This window comes from Brassica rapa, chromosome A09 (assembly GCF_000309985.2).
Source record: "Brassica rapa cultivar Chiifu-401-42 chromosome A09, CAAS_Brap_v3.01, whole genome shotgun sequence".
Lineage (NCBI taxonomy): Eukaryota > Viridiplantae > Streptophyta > Magnoliopsida > Brassicales > Brassicaceae > Brassica > Brassica rapa.
The window spans coordinates 22,996,598-23,006,826 of NC_024803.2; the positions used below are offsets into that span (position 1 = coordinate 22,996,598).

Genomic DNA, 10,229 nt, shown 5'->3' on the forward strand with positions numbered 1-10,229 from the left:
GTTGAGACACGAGATTTAGCCTGTTAACCAGTGAAACATGCGACAGCTGATCACTGAGTTAAGCGATTGAGCTCCAACATATCATACATGCAACAATTAGGCATCTATAGATATTATAATCTCCAACACCTGAATAGTGGCCCTGCATCTAATATCATTTCCAACTAAGTTACATTTACTATTTACTTCGCTTGTTACTATTGCTATTTCATTTAAACATTTATAACTCTTAGAATTAATAAACACTAGATTTAATTGTTCCCTAGCTCCTTGTGGATTCGATCCCTAAGTACTACATCTGAACCTCTTTTGATGAGAGTAACACTCCTTAGGGTAATTTGAGTGGTATCAAATTTGGCGTCGTTGCCGGGGAGCTTTGATCGCCATTAGATTTAGTTTTATTGATTCTTATTCTTTTCTCTACCCCCTTTCTAACAATTTTTTTTCTTGTCTTTTCAGGTGCATGCCCAGCGAAACCAGAAGCAACAAGGAGAAAGACTTGCTGTTCTCAGACGATCCTGCTCACTTGGAACGCACCATCCGTAGAGGTCAACGTTCCAAATCGCTCGACGCAACAAATTCGTCGTCAATCGATACGCACAACCAACCGTCGACCGACACCAGACCTTCATCGTCAATCGATCCCAATGGTTCGACAACGATCGATACTACGCCGCGTATATCGATCGATACCGTGTCGTCAAAAATGGTAAACATTATTACGGAAACCTGTATGACCAGAACGGTCATCTGCGTAATGCAACAGGTCAGAAAATAGATGCTCAGGGGACTGTAATCCCTGATGCTGATGCTACAGGAGCTGCTGAACCTGTAGATGAGGACGTTCGATCGAAACCACTGGCCGACTACAATCGCCCAGATGAGTACTATTCCAACAGATCAGCTATTCGACTTCCAGAGATCCAAAAGCAGAATTTCGAGCTGAAGCCTCAATACTACACTCGTGTCGCAGATACCCTACTCTGGGTTACCGCACGAGCATCCTATGGACCATCTGGAACGGTTCGAGGATCTAAACGCTGCTATTCGGATGGAAGGAGTCCCCGAAGATTACCTGTTGTGCAAGCTCTTCAGATACACGCTGAATGGAGAAGCGATGCACTGGCTTAGGCAGCAACCCACATGATCCTTAACATCCTGGGCCGACATCAAGAATGCTTTCTTACGAAACTTCTTTGATGAGGCACGCGCTGAAGAACTTCGGAACAAAATTTCCACATTCTCGCAGGAGGCTGGGGAGTCCTTCAAAGATGCGTTGATTAGATTTAGGTTCTTCCAGCAAGACTGTCCACACCACGGATTTAACGAAGTGCAGCTGCTAAGCACTTTCTTCCGAGGTCTCGCCTTACAGTTTCAAATGGCTCTTGATACGGCGAGTGAAGGAAACTTCACTACTCGGAATCCGTTGGAAGCTGTGAGACTTATCGAAAACCTCGCTAACAGCAGCATCACCAAAAACACTGACTCTGAACGGAAGAAGTCTATAGCCTCTATCGGGAAGGAACAGATGGACGACGTAAGAGCTAAGTTAGATGTGGTGCACGAGCTTTTTAGGAAGCAAGTCTGTTCAGCTGAAGGAGAAGTAGCAGATACGGAAGGAGAAGAAAATGTGAACTACATCGGAGGTACTAGATTCCAGAAATTTGGAAACCAGGGCGGAAACATAAACTTCTTTGGAAATGGTCAAAGATGTAACCAGAGTTCACAATTTCAAAAACCCTTCAACAACAACAAAAGCTACTCGAACTCTTACTACCAGAATCCACCACCCCAGACTCAGGAGAGCAAGATCAAAGAAATGCTTGATCGAGTACTGTTGGGACAACAACAAATCACCATGGATTTCAATGGTAAAATAGACTCCGCTTACAACAATCTGAACACCAAAATTGAGACCTTAGGGACTCAGGTGAGAAAACTTGAAACGCAAGTAATTCAGACTGGCGAGACTATAAAGAGGCAAGAAGCTTTCGCTAGAGAGGCAGGAGCTGATAAAGGAAAACACCACGTAATGCCATCATAGATGATGATTTCTGGCAAGTGGTGAGACATGAAAAGCTTGAGGAAGGAGACTTCGAAGTCGAAAGCTCCATGAGTCTCAGCGGATCCCAATGGTGTCGACCGATGTCGATGAACTCGCATCGATCAACAGACCATGACAAAGATCGATGGATGGATTATTCCAGTCATCGATCGACGTCGTCCGCTGAATCAACTGAATGCAATGCGGTTCGAATTCTAACTCACGAAGAATTCGCAGCTAAGAATCCTCACCCACCCTCCCCTTTCTATGATAAAATCGATCGATCGGTTGAGCCAACCATCGATCGACAGAGTGAGTCCGACATCGATCGTCACACCCCACCTCCCATCGATCGACAGGCACCTCTGACATATCGAGTGCGGTTACCCTCAATCGATAATGATTATATCAACGCATTTAGACCACCACCTAAAACCATTAGCTAACCCACCCGAACTAAAACCCAACCCTTTAAATAGTTCACCAGAACCAGTTCAAGAAGATCAGGAAACTAAAGGGAGTAGGTTAAGGAAAAGAAAGGAGAAAATTCCTAAGAACCTTAAGAGGGAAGCTAGCGATAAGGAGATGGATGGTTTCACTAAAAGAGTCCTCAGAATCCCAATCGAAAAAGCTTTTGATGAAGCTTTCTTCACACACCGGTTGTGGATGTTCTTCAGAGAAACAAAGGTAACTGAGGAGGACATTAGAAGAATGCTTCATCAAGTCAGAGAGACGATGAGACAAAGGATCACATTGACAAAGAAGAGTGATCCTGGGAAGTTTGCAACACCATGCGTAGTCAAGGGTGTTGAATTTCCCCATTCAATGTGTGACACATGAGCATCAGTTAGTACCCTTCCTAGGATCATGGCAGACCAGCTTGGTTTGACCATCGAACCTTCAACAGAATCCTTCACCTTCGTGGATCTTAAAGAAAAACGATCAGGAGGTATCATAAGAGATATGGAGGTACAGATTGGTAATGCCCTTGTCCCGGTAGATTTTCATGTCCTGGACATCGAGCTTAACTGGAACTCTTCACTTCTGCTTGGAAGATCTTTCCTAGCTACAGTAGGAGCTTTATGTGACATGAACAAAAACAAATTGTGTCTGACGCTGATAGACCCCAACATCCACTACGACCCTATCCAACCTAAGAGAAAGGTTATTAATTCTGTGGATTACGGAAAAGAACTTGGCTTCCTTGGCGCATGCCATTGTGATGTAGAGTACGAATCAGAGTACAAAACAGAGTACTCATAATCGATCGACACACCCACTTTTCCAACGATCGATTCCAATGAGTCAACAGTGACCGATGACCGCAACAACACGCCGCTCGATGTAAAGCAGCCGGTTGACCATTTCGCTCCACCTAATCATTGTTACCCACACTTTGCCTTCCACCCTCCAAGCAAGGGACGTGATGATTATTCCATAGGCAGTTGGGCAGACAGTGGTTTCCATGAAAGTTTTGCAGTTGACACTGTAATTACTTCACCTAACGAGGAACATACAGAGGAATACGATGAGGATTATTGGAAAGAACGTGCAATAGGAATGTCTATGCAGGATGAAAGATTTGAAACACATAAGTTCACCAACACGTTTCCAACATCGTTCGACGAAGTGCACTCCACATCGGTCGATACCCACTCTCGTCCAGCAAAACAACCGCTCACATCGATCGACACTCATACAGGAACATCGATCGATATTCGCTCCGCAGCGAAAATTCAGGAGCAGGAGAATATTCCCTCTCCAACTAGGTTTATAGATACCTATATAAAAAGTTTTGCACCCCCGAAACCACCTCCACACACCAGAGCAGACACACAAGCAAAAAAGATGAACACTCTTCCATCTACATCAACAGGAAAATCCATGAAGAGCAATCATCTAAAGAACACAATTTCTGCAGAAATTACTCTGTCATCGATCGATGCATCTGTATCTACATCGATCGATACTACTCTAAACCCTAATCTTTCTATTTCTAAATTGAATAATAATGCAAACATTGATTATGGTTTTCTCACACCTGATGAATTTGGTATTTTCAGAGACCCAGATGGCAACGCACGTGCAATAGATGGAAGGATTTTACAAGTGTCCAGAGAGGACATAGCAGATATCCTTCAAGTGGCCAATGGACCTGACAACCTATTCTCACAGCAACGTGGCACTCCAGACGTCATTCAAACAGATCCTAACAACCACGTAGGAGTCGCCACAACAGAAATCAATCCAGATCTATCACGCCAACCAAAAGGGCAAGCATCGATCGACGGGACAACTCAGACATCGATCGACAGGGTAACACCAACGTCGATCGATAAGGATGACCCGACGTCGATCGACAGACGGTATGAATTTGGAAACCGCGCTTATGACATGTACGGAGCCAGAAAGTTCACTTGGGAACGAAGGGACGAGTATGGAGTCTACAGAGATGAGTGTGGACACGCACGAGGCGTAGCTGGTGAGATGATAGCTGTCACAGAGGACGACATCAGGAAATTACTGGAAAGAGCATTTCTTTTTGAAGAGAGCCACATCTGTCTTCCAGAACATGCCACTTCCTTCATACTCACAAGACTGGCACCAGAACTCTACACCAAATAGGAAATCAACGAGATGGTGACTGGTATTTGTGGAGCTCAGGAAAAACTGGGAGAGGAGCTCAAATCATTGGTAGAAGATACACATCAACCTTTGGATAGAGGCTACAATGAGATTTTCAGAAGTATGGTAGAAATGAGGACAGAAATTGAGAGTTTACGTCAGCAACTTGAGAAGGAAGCCACGACCTCAGCATCGATCGACGCACCACATGCACCATCGATCGACGTCAGTCTTCCTACAGGACAGATCCCTGCAGAACCGCGATGTTCAGCAGAACACAAGGATGAATGGGAAATCTCATACATCGACACGAGGATAAACGACGTGTACTACCCTCTCAACAACAACGTGGACTGGCTGAGCACTAAAATCGAGCTACTGCAGCAAGATCTGGACACCATTCGCAAGAAGGACCAACAACCAGCCACATCGATCGACGTGTGTACCATCACATCGCTCGACGCTAAGATCTCAGCCATGAATGAGAGGCTGAGGACTTACGAGGACATATCGCCAGTCATGATAGATTTAAACAAATTGTCTAGTCAAATACTTCATGCCCAAAGGGATATTGATAACATTACTAATCAAATTTTTTTGCAGGCAAAATCAGCATCGATCGACAGGCTACGAGGGCCTTGGATCGATGGCAAAAATCCTGTGGAGTTACTTCCTTACACAGCAGCAGAGGTTGACAAGATCAGATCCAAGATCTACACTGCAATAGACACTATGGAGGAACGACTTGACAAACGCTGCGATGACATCTACTTTCCATTCGACAACAAAATCAGTGGACTAGACAGCCACGCAGAATGGCTACATAAAGAAGTCAAAGCCATTCAGAGGCAACTCGCAGCTCAGCACCATATATCAGCATCGATCGACAGGACGCAAGCGAAATCGCTCGATGGTAAGTCGCCGAGATCGACCGACGAACACATGATCGCATCGGTCGACGCCGAGTCTACACCAGCCGGCGAGCATCTGATACACAAGACGATAGAGTCAATGCACAAGGAACTGACAGAACTTTCAGCATACGCCTATGACAACATAGGCTGGCACGAGGTCAGCATTGACAACGTTCAAGATAGGCTAGAGAACATCTCCAATGTACTTGAGAAGATGGATGACAAATGGACAAGAAATGATGAGGCCACAAGAAGTTTCATTGCATCTTGGTCCAGAATGTGCAGAGATGACGTGGATGCTTGTTTTCCAACAACCAGCTGCTTCTCCACCAAATAGCCAATCACTACCACAGTCTAAATGACTATAACCAAGCGCTGAGTGGGAGGCAACCCACTATTAGGTATTTTATTTTGGTTTTATTAGCTAGCATTTATTTAATTTCGTTTTATTTCTTTCAGATTTAGGAGACCCAAGTAGGAGGACCTGAATATCGACCGCCGACGAGACGTCGACATCACTCGACATAGACAACCACACGACGATCGATGTAACATTTACCCATCGATCGATATCTAATCCGGTCAGATGTATCTTCTTTACTTGTTACATTTAGTACATCATGAACTATTCCATCATAACTTCGGCTGAGTTACACTGGGACAGTGTAATTTAAGTCTGGGGGGAGATTTACTGATATAATTTATTTTATTCTTATATAAAAGGAATTTTAATAAATTATGCTTAGCTATTGAAAATAAGGACTAATATCTTATATTGATTTAAGCTTGAATATCTAACCAATCTTTAGCACCATTTTAGATTTACTGATTGCAGATAGCACTATAGATGCTAAAGCAGATCAACCTATCAACTACACACTTTGCCTTGACCGTATGAAGTAACCAAAGCTGATTTCCAACACTAAACCTGACATAACCGCTTGTCTTGAGCCTTGGTATACATGTGATCGGATTCTTCAGACAAGTCCGGAAGGTAACGCCTTGTGTAGATTATTTATCACATTTTCTCCCTCTAATTTTTGACCCTAGAATAGTTAGTAAGTTCAAAAAAAAAAAAAAAGATCTATTGTTTACTTAGGATGAGTCTGAACAGGACTTGGTGGCTAAAACCATTAAGGCTTGATTCATAAAAACTCCAATAAAAGAGTTCGAAACGGGACTTGGAGGCGGCAATCTCTAAGGCTCGCTTTCGCAAAGAACTCTTGGATATAGGTCAAAAAGAAGTGAACAGAGCTTGGTGGCAACCACCATTAAGTTTTGATTCATGGAAGCCTGTCCAATCTTTGTCACTGATCCTGCAATGGAAGCAGACTTTGACTCAAGAGAGAAAATTAGTGAGAGAGAAACTAGGAACTAACTATTACCTGCAGCTCTAGATACTTGTCTGAAATCCTTGCATCCTATGATCGATTTTCCCAAGGTAAAGCATTCACTTTATATTTATGCTAAGAAATGAAATCAGTAGAGGGGATGTCAGACGTGAATTGATGAGTTGTGTTATGTTAGAGATGGTTGCTAAGCTAGGATATTGCATAGGGTGCTTCTGTGATTAGGACTTTTTAAATGTGGTTGCAAAATTGTTGAGGAAACGATTTCTATGCTTTAACATCTTAAGTCCCTAATATTTTCAAACCTCTTTCAGATATGCCTTGGATTTGACCCGTTTTCATCCATGGTATATAAGAGTTTTACTATATATATATATATCTATATTTTCTACTCTTCTAGGTATGTTTTCAGGTTCAGGTGCATTTTGGAGTAAAGCTATGACTTGGTAGCATTTTGGAGCTTAAAGGACGTTTCACCCGAGCTGACCATGTAGAGGTCGGCGAGAGGAAGAACAATCGATCGATGCACATCCAGTGCTGACGATCGGTACCAAGAGATGCCTCGACAGATGAAGATTAATATCGATCGATGTACACAAGTACCATCGATCGATGTTGAGACATCAGACACGCGACATTTTGGATCCAGCGGACTTAAAACCCAAGGCCAAGCCAAATTAAGAAAATGCCCTGACGAGTTTTTAACCTAGTAGATTATATACTGCCTAAGTGTTTTGACGGCAGGGGAGCCTTTTGAGTTACAGTTTTACTTTTAGAGAGAAGAGATAGTTTTGGAGAGAAGATCACTTGTGATTGGAACTCCTTGTTTCCATTTCTTTTCATCTATTCTATGAATTCTCATTTCTTCATTGTTATGAATTGCTTTGCTATGTCTGAGTAGTTCAATTATTAGATCCAGGGTTCAGATAGGTTTGTGGGATTAGCCCCAAACTATAGATCTGCCTTGTTGTGATATTCATGATGGATTTGTATTCATTGCTTGTTTTAGCCTAGCTAACTAGAACTTGATCATAGGATTGCATACTCAAGCACCCTTGTTATCTCATCCTGACATCTATCTATCATATTAGGACTGCTAGAGAGGGCTAACCGCCAATTTAGTATCTTAATAGGGCATATCATACTCGCGCATAGGCCTGGGTAGAACCCGTCGATCGATGTCCTCAACTGACTATCGGTCGACGTATGCAAAGGTGTATCGGTCGATGTCACAATAGGACCATCGATCGACACTCTCTCGTTTTCAACATACTAACCGTTGAGACACGAGATCTCGCATGTTAACCAGTGAAACATGCGACAGCTGATCACTGAGTTAAGCGATTGAGCTATAACATATCATGCATGCAACAATTAGGCATCTATAGATATTATAATCTCCAACACCTGAATAGTGGCCCTGCATCTGATATCATTTCCAGCCAAGTTACATTTACTATTTACTTCGCTTGTTACTATTGCTATTTCATTTAAACATTTACAACTCTTAGAATTAATAAACACTAGATTTAATTGTTCCCTAGCTCCTTGTGGATTCGATCCCTAAGTACTACATCTGAACCTCTTTTGATGAGAGTAACACTCCTTAGGGTAATTTGAGTGGCATCAGGAAGTCAAACAAACCGCCGGGGAGGTAACCCTCCCCGTATATGCCGAAGGAATCAACATGTCAACCAAGTTCCTCGTTGTTGATTGTGACTCATCTTACCACATGATCCAAGGACGGCCCTGGATTCACAGAATGGGGGCCGTCCCCTCGACTCTTCACCAAATGGTTAAATTCCCTACACCCTGAAGGAGATCAGACCCGACATCTCAAGATCGTTTCCAAGCTAACCGAAGGATTAAGAAGAAGGCTGATAGACTTCCTCAGGTCTAACTCCGACTGCTATGCTTTGTCCCATGCAGATATGCCTGGGATCGATCCGGAAATCATCATGCACAAGCTGCAGGTGGACCCCCTACATCAACCCGTCAGACAAAAGAGAAGGAAGTTGTCCCCCAAAAGAGACGCGATCATCAACGATGATGTTAAGTGCCTGCAAGGCGCGGGGTTCATTCGTGAGGTGCAGTACCCAGAAAGGCTAGCCAACATCGTCGTGGTCAAGAAAACGAACGGGAAGTGGAGAGTCTACATCAACTTAACAGACCTCAACAAGTCAAGTCCAAAGGATCCCTTCCCACTACCTCATATCGATAAGCTGGTGGACGCCACCGCGGGGCACCAGCTGTTGAGCTTCATGGACGAGTTTTCCGGCAACAATCAGATACTTATGCATCCGGAAGACCAGGAGAAAACATCATTCATCACGTCCAGAGGGATCTACTCCTACAACATTATGCCCTTCGGCATAAAGAACGCGGGATCAACCTATCAACGGCTGGTGAACATGATGTTCGAGTACCAAATCGGGAGAACCATGGAGGTCTACATCGATGACATGCTGGTCAAATCCCTGGAGGTGGGAAGACCACATATATCACCTGCAGCAAGCCTTCTCCATCCTCAGGAAATATAACATGAAGCTCAACCCGGCTAAATGCTCATTCGGGGTCAGTTCTGGCAAGTTTCTCGGGTACATCGTAACCCATTGGGGCATCGAGGCCAACCCGGAGAAAATCAGGGACATTCATTCAATCCCTTTCTTGAAGAACGTCAAGGAGGTTCATAAGCTAACGGGAAGGATGGCAGCCTTGAGCAGGTTCATCTCCAAACTCTCCGACAAGTCTCACGCCATTTTCGGAATTCTCAAGAATCCAAAGGATTTCCAGTGGATGGGAGAATGGGAATCCGCTCTTCAAAAGCTAAAATCGTATCTCACCACTCCTCCTCTCATGTCGAAGCCACTACTCGGTGAAGTCCTGCTGATATATTTAGCGGTCTCCGAACACACTGTCAGCGCCGTCTTAGTTCGCGAGGAAGGAAACAAGCAGCTACCAATCTATTACGTAAGAAAGGCTCTCCTGGACGGAGACCCGCTATAGCCACCTTGAAAAGCTAGCCTTAGCCCTGATAGTCACCGCTCGCAAGCTCCGACCCTATTTCCAGGCTCATCCAATCGTGGTTGTTACCTCCTTCCCTATAAAGTTGGTCCTCCGCAAACCAGAAGTCTCCGGACGCCTAGCCAAATGGGCCGTGGAACAAGGGGAGTACGACATAATATGTCGACCCGCCACGGCTATAAAGTCACATGTCCTAGCAGACTTCTTGGCTGAGTTCTCCCTGTCTTGCTCCCAGCTTTGGAGCAGGAGGTACGCCTCCGAGGCAAAATTAAA

General features: G+C 44.1%; 1 non-coding gene across 1 annotated transcript; it reads right to left on the bottom strand.

Moving 5' to 3' along the window:
* Positions 1–1,217: 1,217 nt before the first annotated feature.
* On the bottom strand, positions 1,218–1,323 carry LOC117128704. The gene has a single exon (XR_004452098.1). It is a non-coding gene; the product is annotated as a small nucleolar RNA R71 (small nucleolar RNA).
* Positions 1,324–10,229: the final 8,906 nt, after the last annotated feature.